The sequence below is a fragment of the Capsicum annuum genome, chromosome 12, assembly GCF_002878395.1.
Source record: "Capsicum annuum cultivar UCD-10X-F1 chromosome 12, UCD10Xv1.1, whole genome shotgun sequence".
NCBI lineage: Eukaryota > Viridiplantae > Streptophyta > Magnoliopsida > Solanales > Solanaceae > Capsicum > Capsicum annuum.
The window spans coordinates 139,909,632-139,923,099 of NC_061122.1; the positions used below are offsets into that span (position 1 = coordinate 139,909,632).

The 13,468-nt window shown below is 33.5% G+C and overlaps 1 long non-coding RNA gene across 1 annotated transcript; it reads right to left on the reverse strand.

Annotated features, from left to right (window-relative positions):
* Positions 1-1,056: 1,056 nt before the first annotated feature.
* On the reverse strand, positions 1,057-4,421 carry LOC107850028. Its single transcript, XR_001668412.2, has 2 exons — positions 3,540-4,421; positions 1,057-1,322 (listed from the first exon to the last, which is right to left on the reverse strand). It is a non-coding gene; the product is annotated as an uncharacterized LOC107850028 (long non-coding RNA).
* Between the last annotated feature and the right edge of the window lie 9,047 nt (positions 4,422-13,468).

A 13,468-nucleotide genomic window follows, 5' to 3' on the forward strand; every position in this document is an offset into this window, starting at 1 on the left:
AATACAAAAAATATGATGCAATGATTATAGACAAGGTATTGTTGGCCAAATGAATGCATAATGATAACACTCAACATACACCATCATTTTGATGTAAGGCAGTCATTGTCAATATATACCCAACATGAATTAGGGACTAAACCTCGAGGAGTGCAAGCTATCTTTCAACACCTACGTGTGTTGAGAGTTAACTATGTGTTAACCTGTAATGCAAAACTAAAACAAAGTAGGAAGTAAATTGGTAGGGTTTGGATGTTGAACATTGTTGGATGAGTTCGAACAATTGTAAAGTTTATCAAAACAAAAAGGATCTTAGGGTTTATCAAAGCAAGAGGGATCTTAGGGATATTTTCCTATATAGTGTTCATGAATGGGTAATTAATAGTTAGTCTATGTTTTGGGTAAGGTTTTTAGGTTGGATAGATTTAGGATCATAGCTGTTGACCTTTTCATAAAACACTGAATTTCACTCATGGATTAATTCAAATACCTCATGAGTATGACAAGATTACCGACCCATGACCTCAAACTTAGCATCCTTACTTCTATGATGATGTTGATGAACATAGCTAATTTAACCGAAACCCTTATTTCTAAGATAGTGCGAACAAAGAAGCAAGTTCAAAGTTTTGATTGGAATCACCGTTCACCCACATCTGTCTTTCAAGGATGATATGGGATCTAAGGCAATTAGGGTTTTCAGCCCAAATTCTAAATTCAACCATAAAGTAAAAGCCAAACCCATCACTATTAAGTAATTATTTGGACCAACAAACAATACCCACACACAATTTACTACCTAATAAAACATAACCCCAAGATAATGATTTAGCTACTCATGAAATTAAATGTAAGAGATATACAAAAATAGGCAAGCACTTGATCCATCATAATCAGAAGAACTTTACGCCCAAGCTTTAATTTTAATTTAAAACTAGAATATCTTGGAATCAAATTAACAAATTTGTTAGCTCAACCCAAAGTTAAAGTGTTTTTCCCACTAAAATTTGGATGAAAGATAGTTTCCCAAATGTGAAAGGATTTTGCCATTTTGTGTTTTCAAATCCAAATCTGTAAAATTCTATTTTTGCCCTTGTAACTATTCTGCTCTACTGTGATTGCCAATTCTTGATCACATTTGTGACTACCCCAATTGCGATGGTCATATTACAATCGCCAATGTTTGACTTAACTTTACAACAAGATTGCAAACCTTAGAGTTTGATCACGGCACTTAAGGGTCGTCTGATCTTCAACTTTTTCTCTACTAGCCCATTTTCCTTATCATCCAGCTTGATATCGAATCATATTCATCATACTTCCTACAAGATAACAAAAATTTTATGTTAATGTATTTAAATGGAGAATTAGTTGCATATATATAATTAAATCATTGTAGTAAGGAAGAATTTGGATGTAATTAAGTGAAATATTTTCCACACATCAACATCCCTAACTTAAAACCTCACTTGTACTCAAGAAACACTACAACATAATCAATGAGACTACTTCCACTTATAATCAAACTATTAAAACCAAATGATCACCATGAATTCTAACTTGATTAGCACTAACAATCAGATAACAGGCATGGACAAAATACTCATTCACCACCCCTCAAAATCAATAACATTTTTCAAGGATGCAAGAGACTTGAAGATAAATCAAATAACGATAATTAACTCTCAATAGGTGACTCTCTATTAATAGTAGTTTATCTTTACTCCTTCTCCTCCTTTTTGGAACATGACAACCTCACCAACCTCGATTAGTTTATATGTGTCCTTAAAGAGAACAACCCAATGTATTATCCACCACTATCTTTTTTAGTTGGTCCAATGACCTATAAAATATTTGTAGAAGCATCTTCTATGGAACTTAATGGTTTGGGCATTGCACGAGTTTGTCATTGAACCTTTGCCATACCTCATATAAGGTCTCACCACTAAGTTAGCAAACATTTATGATTTTCTCTCTTAGTTATAACATTCTAGGTGTAGGAAATGATCTATCCAAAAAGACCTTCATAAGTTATAACAAAGATTTAATAGACCCATTGGGTAGGGATCTCAACCATTAAACTATTTCACCAATTAAGTAGAACGGAAAAAGCCTCAACTTAATAGACTCTTGAGTAACATGGCCATATCAAATGGGGCACACTCCTCAATGAAGTTTTAAAAATATAGGTTTGAATCCTCATGTGCTTGACCCCCAAATAGACCATTACTTTTTATCATATGAAGCATCAAACTTGTGATAAAAAATACCCCATTTCCCCAAGATGGAGGGATGCAGATTATACTCATATGCCTCAAATCATAAAGATGATCCTCATCCTCGAGGTGTCCATAAAATAAACCTTCATTGCTCCCATTATGCCTCATGTTGGCATGATTACTATTAAAAGAACCTAACAAAAGAATAAAAATAACAAACAATGTTAACAAAAACACTATGATTAACCTTTACTTCACTTATAATAGCGTGATAAGGAAAACTAAGCTTTTCTCCCTGGAAACAATGATATTTTTATAATGCTCAACTTACATAATCATTTACATTCAAGGATATCATGTCAATATTTACCCAACATGAGTTGGGGTTGAATCCTCGAGAAGTGAAAGCTAGATTTCAACATCTACATGTGTTGACAATTAACTATGTGCTAACCCGTAATGCGAATATTAAATAAAGAATGAAAGTAAATTGGAGGATTTGAATGTTCAAAGTTGTTGAACAGAATCACTAAATTAGACTAATATGAGGTTGAATAGTTATTAAGTTTATCAAAGAAAAAGGGATCTTGGGGTTATGTTCTCCTAAGTAGTGTTCATGCATGGGTAATCAATAGTAACTCCAAGTTTTGGCTAAGAATTTTTGAAAGTCTAGACGTAAGATCTTTGTATTAGCCTTTCGATAAACACTAAATTGTACTCAAGGATTAATTTAAATACCTCATGAGTGCGATAAGATTACAAACTAATGACCTCAAACTTAGCATTTTTGTTTCTAAGATGATGTTATTGAACATAGCCAATTTAACTAACACCACTATTTCTAATATAATGATTAGAAAGAAATTATTTCAAGGTGTCGATGCAATATCTCTTCACCCATATCCCTCTTACAAGGATGAAATGGGATCCAAGGGTTTGGGGTTTTTACGCACAATTCTCAATTCAACCATAGAGTAAAAATTAAACACATAACTCTTAACTAATTATTTGGACTAATAATAAATACTCACATAAAATCTAATTCCTAATAAAACATAACCCCAAGATAGTGATTTGGCTATTAATTAAATTAAATAAAAGAGATATACCAAAATTTGTAATAATTTGATCCATAATAATAAAAAATAAAAGTAAACCCATGTTTTTATTTCAATCTACAACTAGAATCTCTTGGAATCAAATTTAAAAATTAATCTCTCAACTTCAAAATAGAGTGTTTTCCCCCACTCAAAATTGGATGAAAGATAGCTATCCAAATGTCACAGAGTTTTGCCATTTTATGCTTTCGAATCAAGATACCTAAAATTCCATTTTTGCCCTTGTAAGTTTTTTGCTCTTCTCTGATTGCCATCTCTTGATCGCGTTTGTGACTCTCACAATTGTAGTGGTCATATTACAGTCGGAGAAATTTTAATTGACTTTTTATCTGCGATCACGGGATCTGAGGGTTGTCTAATCCTCAATTTTTTCTCCTCTTGCCCATTTTCATTCTCTTCCAGCTTGATCTCAATTCATCTTCATCATATTTCCTACAAGATCACATAATTAAATCATTTTAGTGAGAAAGATGTTAGATGTAAATAAGGGACAAATTTGCCTCTCATTACATAACGCAAATGAGAGAAGAGGGCTTTAAATTCCAAAACCAATGGCTCCTAAATAGATTGCAATGTTGGTGGTGTTGATTTATTATTCAAAATAAGATCCAACATTTGTGGTGGATAAGAATTAGAAACTCTTCCAACAAGTACCCTCACCATCTCATCATGCTCACCAAAATTGTCGCTATCAAAATTTATGATCATTACCACCATTGATTCAACACAAAAACTCTCCTAAATGGGTACAAATAGTTTATCTTCACCTGTGATGTCTATCAAATAAACTACCTATATATATTTTAGCTGCCGGATCACCTGACATATATTGAAAGTGATATGTTCCTCTTTAAGTCTAAAATTTTATCTTTCCTATCTCTATGCCAACCAATGTCCTACACATGGAAATAGTGGGCCTTACAATGGTGATAGGGATAATAAAATATTCCTCACTATTGAAAATGACAAAGTCAGTTGGTAATATTAGAGAAGCTACCTTCACGAACACATCACTAAATATACCAACCTACTTCTTCACAATACGATCGACCACCAATAGTATCATTAATATTAGCTTAGGTGACACAACCCCAACTACTTGTATATAACTAGCGGCATAAGATTATTACTAGCTCCTAATCCCATAATGCTCGTGCAAAATTTATGGACCCAATGGTGAAAAGAATACTAAAAGCTTTGGGATCCTTTTATTTCTTAACCAAAGACTGCGTGGTAATAGCACTAAAATGGCTCATATTATCAACAAGATCAAAGCGCATTATCTGATTCTTAGTCACAAAATTCTTTATGAGTTTTGCATAGCCAGGCATCTGTTCTAAAGCTTCAACAATAAGATATTCGTAGATAATTCCTTCAACATCAACATGACAGTTTGATATTTCCCTTCTTCAACCTTTGAGGATAAGGTGGGGGATATCATGTAATGGGCTTCAAAACTACTATGATATCCTTACCCTCCCCTTTATCATTATTAGCTTATCTCTCTAGACTCGTCAGTTTCTTCGATGTCTTATCATTTGTCACAATCTTTCTAGTTTCATCATTGGGTTTATAATCAAAATTAACCATATTATTACTCTCATCATTAACCATAAATATAGGTAGATCAATGGTACCCTTACCGCTCTGAGTAGTGATTGATAGGCAGTGACTATCATTCTTCAGATTCTAAATTTAATTGCTACAAAGAATGCCCAGTTGATATTGATGCAATGTAGCCTACATCATCCAAAATTGTTTCTTAATCTGCATAATCACGGTATCATCCAATTCTACTTTTTGGCCCAACCCTAATATATCTGCCTTAATCTCTATAAAGCAACTCTCTTGGCTCTCGAAATCTATAATAATCTTACAAAGTAATTCTTCCATTCTCAAACTTTCAGACCTAACATCATGATGCCCCAATGGAACATAAATACAACTCTTCTCCTGGTAATTATCCTTTCTCCTCAGTAACCAACATACTCTCTACTCTTACCCCTATACCTATCTCAATAGTAGTTCTGACCTTAATTCCCATGCCTCAAGTTCTAAATGTCATTTTTAGAGCCTTGGCCCTTAGATCTAAAACTTTCCATCTCTCAATCTAAGTATATCAATACCTCTTAAAAATCAAACTCTTCATTTTTAAAAGCCTTTCCTCAAGCACCCATAACATTTATCTTTTCTTACACCATTGTTGCAATTTTCTTAGCAACAAACCCATCTAAGTCTTCAATTGTGCTACCTCTGGAGCAACTAGTTCATATAGGACTCTCTACTTACTGGAAGCACTAATATCATAAGTACTGACTGACCTATTTATCGCCCAAGTATGGTATCCTTAATTAGTTTTAGTAATTTGGTCTAAGATTTTTGTTACTCTTCCCATCAAGGACTCTTGAAAGGTCCAACTATAATAGTATCAGGAACAACTTAGAAATAAGCATTCAAGGCTATGAAAAATATCTCTACTATGTTCCTCATTGTGATTTTGTTATTTGTAACATTCATTAGATTCTTCTTAAACCACAACTATGTCTCGAAGAGTGCCTTTGAATATAACTGTCAAAATTATAAATCTCATCATTCAGCTATAGTATTCTAGAAGGTGAGAAAATTAGTCCAAGAACTATTTCTTCAACTCTATTTAAGTTGTAATCGACACATGAGAGAGCTCTTATAACCATAACTTTGTTGTACCTGTAAGAGAGAATGGGAACAACTTGAGTTATAGATATTTATAACTCACCCTCAATAGATTATACAAAGTGAAAATCCCCACAAACTTTATAGTATGCATATTTACCTCATCTGTAGGAAAACCAAGAAACACTCTCTTCAAATTCAGCAGTTGGATCATTGCGCTCGTAATATCAAATTTCCTTTCTATGGCCAATTCTAGAGGAATCATAGAACTTGTCTTAATTTTTTTAACAATCCATATATCCTTTGTTGGATAATCATAAATTATCAAATATTGATAAACTGGAATTGGTTGAACTCTATCATATTTTACTCTATCTTTATCGAGTACTTCATGACGATCTTTATCCTCTTGTCTAGCTCTTTCTTGAGCACATAAGTCTAGAGCAAACCTAACATTTTCTTCAGCTATTAATCATGCAGTTTTTTCTCTATAGTTTGTTGAACACCATGCGGAAGTGGAGGATTCAATGACACCAGGTCATGAAGAACCCTTTCATATTAGGATCCATACTCATACTCTTCTTCTTTCTCTAAATAATGGTCTTTAGTATGTTCGGTTCAAGATGAATATCAAATATAATTAGGGTATTTCTTTGACTCCAAGAACTGCGCATACACTAGTATATTCCTTAAAAGTAATGGAAAACTAAAAACCAACAAATGAAACCAACATCAACAACCTCAATTAATCAATATATAATCGTATTTCCCAGTAGCAGCGCCAATATATGATGTCACCCAAAATAAAACTCATCAAAAATATAAAGCGATTTCTTGTCAAATATAAAACCTAATAAGGTTGGGGTCCATCCCATGAGGAATAGGTAAACATATATCATAAGCTCATTGATGTAATTTCAAAGGGCAGAAAGTAAAATGTCGGGTGTGCAAAAAAATTAGTAATAATAAAAATGATGGGAAATTAGAATTTTTATTAATATGAGATGACTATTCGGATTATATTTACTTGACATCTCAACTCCACAGATTGTTCATGCTTGTCAAACTATCTTGGTGCCTTTTATGAAAAAATCTATCAAGTTGTGCATCACCTAATTATCTCCAGACCTTTGTTTGGGGAATTTCACTCATATCTTCTCCATCTTAGAGTGTTGCATTACAAACTCGTGTTCTAGATCTGAGATCACTATCTCTTCGCTATCTCAAGTTAGTTAGACAAAGGTTGGTAGCTTTAAATTATTACACTAATCTTATTTTCCCAATATCTACCTCTCTCCAAAGCAAGTATGAAATACAGGTGACTAACTAACATTCATAACTGTTAGAAAAGTAATAAAAATGAAGGAAATCCTAATATATTCAAGAAATCAATTTTGAATGACATTTCACTACGGATACTTTATTAATCTATAAGTGTTCCAACAATAATAATTATGGGGCATAGCTATTCATGATTTTAAGTTCAAGAATAAATTCTACATATGAATGCATGAGAATTAACATACAAAGAATAATAGTACAAACCCAAATCTAAAATTAATTTAAAACCCTAAAAACCAAGAACAATAATTAAAAGATAAATAATTTATCTTTGTACTCAAAATAATTTTAAAGGTGTATAAAGTTCATAAACCAATAATAAAATATTAAATAAGTATTTATAAAAACATTTGATAATCTATCCTAATAAGTGTAGGAAACATGAGTTAACTCAAACCCATGAGGCATCCTCTAGGTGATAGGTTGTACATACGGGGTGTAAGCAGGCTTATGGAAATTAGAGAAATCTACGAATTGTAGAAACCCTACCTACAAGGCAAACTAAGGGTCGTAGGTTGTACCTAATCCTCGTAAATAATCTACGTAGGAATAATAACCAATCATCATCTCACAGAATCTTCATAACATGAATTTACATGGCCACCTATAGTCTCGTTGTAATACCTATGGGTCGTAGGTTGGCTTGTAGGTAGCACTCTTAATTCCTCTTCATCCCTTTTCATCATTCTTTGCTCCAAATTTTGGTTTCCAAAAAATTTATAATAATAACATATCACATCGAACAATAACACTTAAGTAATCACACAATATCCTTGTTGTAAGAATTGAAAGTGCCATGAAATTATGCCACTTCAATTGAGGCTTTTAGACTGAAAATTAGACTTTCATCTTATTCATTATATTATATCATGTTAATTTTGTACTATTTAGTGTTTGATTGAAATTTATTATTAATCTATTACTTTAATTTATCTTCTGCTCAGTACTTTTTAGATTATATTATTATTCTTAGTGCCATATCAGGCCATGAGTTGTGTTAAGATCAATTGTTACTCTAGCTAAAGTGTTAAACCTAGATGGTAGTTTCCAGCCATCATAAAATTACTATCACAACATAAGGTTTAAAGTATCCTAGGGGTCTGAAAGTCGCAATAGGTAGAGTCTTGTTCATGGGTGTGAAGCACACCACACTTATGAGTAATAGGCTAGTATTTTTTTAAGACAAAGGTTATCTTCTTTCATATTCATATCATGCAATAGAATATGAACTCTGTTAAATCCTTCTTCTCACTCGTGCTCTACATGCTTATATAATATGCCTCTCAAGTTAACTAAAAAAAGAAAAAATGGCAATGGAAATAGAAATGGATGTCAAAAAGCACGACTAGCTCGTATAGACCATTAGAAGGAACAAGTCCCCCAGTATAAGTTTAAGGTTTCTTTCATGGTGCTTGCTCACACCTTGAAAACACAAAAGTAACCAACAAACTATAGGACCATTCAATTAGAGAGATAATAGGGTAGCATTGAGAGTTAAAGATATCACTCGAATGAGTCCTCCTAATTTCTATGGTTATAAGGAAGAAGAGGAACCATAAGAGTTCCTTGATGATATTTATAAGGTTACTAATATTATAAGGTCTAATTTCTTGAAATTTCTTACTTGAATTCTTATTAGTTAGAGAGAATGGAATAAATTTAGCAGCAATAGTAAAAGAAGGATAGAGGTACTGATGCAGGCCTACTATAGTGTGATGAGTTTGTTGCTGCTCTTTTGGATTTATTCTTTCAACTTGAGTCATGGTAACCAAGGTTTAGTAGTGTATTAATCTGATGCAAGTAAACATGAGTATGAAAAAATATTCTCTTATGTTTACCCAACTGGCTAAGTATGCTTCATTAATGGTTGCTAACTTTGGGGGCCATATAATAAAGTTTATGACATATGTTTCTGGGGATGTGGCTAAAGAGTGTAGAACTGGAATACTTTGTAAGGAGATAGACATATATAGGTTGATTGTTCATTGCTAAAAGACCAAATCACCAGAATCAAACACCTCTTTCTCAATTTACTGATCAGGATATAGGTTCACCTTTGATTATTATAGAGCAGAACTCTTATAAACACGGAGACGGAATTTATCCAACTTATTCACTTAACTCAAACTCAATGTAGCTACATCATGCCACTCCAAATTTATTATTTTAATGACCATAGTGCCTTATGCTCAATTTTGATTGGCAAGTGAAATACCTTTTCGTACATAAGTTGATATGGAAAGGAACCTATAGGGGTCTTAAAAGTTGTTCGATAGGCCCATAAAGCATCATCTAACCTTTATGACCAGTTAGTCCTGTTGGCATTGATAGTCTTCACTAATATAGACTTGATCTCTCTATTAGGAACTTAAGCATCCCACTTGTCTAAGGATGGTAAGGTGTTTCCACCTTATGCTTCACACCATATTTTTTTAGAAGGGCCTTCAAAAGATGATTGCAGAAGTCAGACCGACAATTAATGATAATAGCACGTGGAGTGTCAAATCAAGAAACTATATTCTTTTTTCAAGAATGAAGTGACACTTTGACGCTCATTGTTGTGAAGCACCACTACCTCCACCCACTATAAAACATAGTCGACTTCTACTTTGATTTACTTCATACTATAGGATCTCCTAAACGAACCTATGAAATAAATTCCCCGTACATAAAACAGCTCTAACTCCAAAATATGTGTCATGGGGAGCTCATGGAGTCATGAAAAAATGCCTTGACGCTGACACTGGCTTATGAATAGTCAAGAGACTCCTTGAAGATCATAGACTAATAATACTGATACTCCATGAATTTTGTGGGTTGTGTGGGTTCCATCATGATAACCCCCATATGTTGATGAATGACAAGCCTCAAGGATGCTCATCATCTCCACCTCATGGATGCTTTTATAAATCAGCCCATTTATATAAATCTGAAAAAGGTAAGGTTTTTATCAAAAAAGCTTGTGCACCTCATTCATTAACAACTTTCTCTGCTTTAATGACAAGTGTTCTGAAGCAAGGTAACTTGTCAAAATATTGCAAAAATCAGAAAACTAAAAGATTAAGTATTGAGATGCATCCAAGAACAACTCATCTAGAGAATTATCATCTATGTCACATCCATACCCTAGTTTTTACATTGACACTTACAAAATTTGACACATCTGTTCCACAATGTAGTTCTCCGTGCCCTTTTGATCATTTACCTCAAAATCAAATTCTTCAAGCAAGAAGACCCAATGTATCAATCTCAGCCTGGTATTTTGTTTGACCCAAGGTTTATTAGTGTTGTATGGTCTGTATGAATAATTACTTTGGTCCCAATATAGTATGATCGAAATTTTTCAAAGGAATAAACTCTCACAAGCAACTCCTCTAGCATCGACCATCACCGTAAATGGTAAAGAACAATCAGTGGATACAATAACTGGAGAATAAATCAACTGCTCCTAAAGGCACTCAAAGGCATTGAGACATATATCTTTAAAAATAAATTTCACCTCCTTATATAAAAGCTTGCATAGTGGATTAGACATTTTAGATAAGTCCTTGATGAACCTCCATAGAAGAAAGGATAACCTAAAAAATTCGAATACCATTTACTGAGACTAGAGGATAACTTTTTCAATTACATCAATCTTCGCTCTATCTACCTCAATACCACGCTTTAATATTTTGTGACCTACAAAAAGACTCTTATTCACCAAAAAGTAGAACTTTTTCAATTACCACCAGGTTGAACTCTTTACACCTCTTGAGTGTGTTGGACATGGCAAAATAGTAATTATAAGACTCCTAAATGACTGGAAATTATCCATCAAGACTTCAATTGTGTCCTCTGCCATATCAAAAAATAAAGACATCATCCATCTCTAAAAGGTGGTAGGAGCATTTCATAATATGAACGACATCCTCTTGAATTCAAAAGTTCTATAAGTGCAGGTGAAGTTAGTGTTTTCCTGGTCCTCAAGAGTAATAGAAATATTATTGTAACTATAGTACCCATCAAGAATATAGTAGCAAGCCTTGTCAAGTATTTGATCCTTAAAAGGTATAGGGAAATGGTCCTTTAGAGTCCAACTGTTCAACATTCTGTAGTCTATGCACACTCGTCATTAATTAACTGGTCTCATGGGTACAAGTTCATTCTTATCATTTGGGACCATAGTTATCCCACCCACATTGAATCTAGTAGACCCAGTTTTTATCAGTAATGTAGTAAACCACTCCAGCATCTAAAAACATAATAATTTCTTTCTTCATAAACTTTTACATAGGAGGACGCAATTAACGTTGATGGTCAATACTGGGAATGCAATCTGGATCAAGTTTTATTTTATGTGTACAAATATCTAGTGGTATACATATAATGTTTGTAATGGTCCATCCAGTAGCCCTCTTGAACCTCTGCAACACTTAAAGCAATTCTTCAACTTGTGAGTCCATTAAATTAGTCACAATAATTACCAATAAGGTATTGTTGTCCACCAAATGTGTATAGTGTAAGTTTGATGGGAGGGCCTTCAACTCCAAGACTGATGGCTCCTTAATGTATAGGCGAGCTAGAGGAGTTACTCTATTATTCAAATCCAAATCAAGGTTCCTTAATGTATAATTAATCAATTCTCTACCATACATTGTACTCACCATCTCATTATACTCATTAATTCCATCGCTATAAAAATTCATGATGATTGTTGCTAATGCCTAAAACCCAAATATCTTTTCAATGGGCACAACCACTTCATCATCGTCAATAGTCTCATATCATTTTGTTGTCACATAGATTTACAAATATTAAAAGCAACTTGTTCATCATTGAGCTTGTAATACATTTTCCCCATCTCCATGTAAACCAAGGAACTACTCATAGCTAGGAAAGGCCTTACAAAGATAATAGGGACTTCAAAGTCCACCTCACACTCAAATATCATGAAGTTAACAAAAAATATAAGGGATACAATCTTTACCAATACATCACACAAAAATACCAACGGGTTTTTGACATTCCGATCGACCATTAATAGTCTCATTGATATAGGTTTAGGTTCCCCCAACCCGAACTATTTTTATACCACCAATTGCATAAGAATGATTTAGCTCTCAAATCATGTAATTCTCGAGAAAAGTTCAAGGACAAAATAGTTCATGGAATAGTGAATGCTCTGGGGTCCTACTTTTAACTTCTAACAATCTAGTAGCCACAACACTACAATGATGCACATTACCCTTGAGCACAATGCCCACCGTCCACTTCTTAGTGACAAAATACTTTATAAAATTTGCATAGCCTAGCATCTGATCTAAAGCTTCTACAAGAGGAATATTAATTTTTAGTTCTTTCAACATTGACAATAACTTTTAGTACTTCTCTACGTTTTATTTGTTCTTTATTCTTTGGGTAAAAGGAGGGGGAGGTCATGGAATAGTCTACAACACATGCTCAACTACCTTTCCATTTTCTTTATCCTTCTCCATACTTTTACCACCACCTTTTGATTTTTAAATCTTTGCTTCAGGTGTCTCATCAACACCAACACTATAATTTATTGACTAATCAACTATAGGCATAGGGGGATTAAAAGTTTTCTTTCTACTTCAAGTGGTGATGGCAAGATAGTGACTGTCATTCCTAGGATTCCTAATAGTTTTGCTTGGAAGGGTGATGGGTTGCCGCTTATTCAAGGTTTCTCATACTTTCCTATAATGTTATAGTATCATATGATTCAAATTTCTAGGTCAATCTTGAGATATCTTCCTTAATCTCGCAATGGAAAGTTTCCAGACATTCGTAGAGCTTTACCAGCTAGGAAAAAAAAGTATACATCCTTGATTTACTATCACAGCTGCCTGGTGGATTGTATACACCATCCTTCACTTTGTAATCATTCTTGCATCTTTAGTCAACATATATATCTCAACTCCGATCTTCGTTTCTAGCCCCATACTAGTTTTCACCTTTCTATCCTTTCCCTTTTGCTCAGAAACCCACTAATTCTTACACTAATTATTTATCTAAGTATTGCACCTCTTTTCTAAATCATAATCATATGACCTAGAGGACTTTCCCTACAAAACCATTAATTTACTTTCTTAAAAGACTTTTTCACAAACTGCTATGTCAAAAACCTAACCTTAG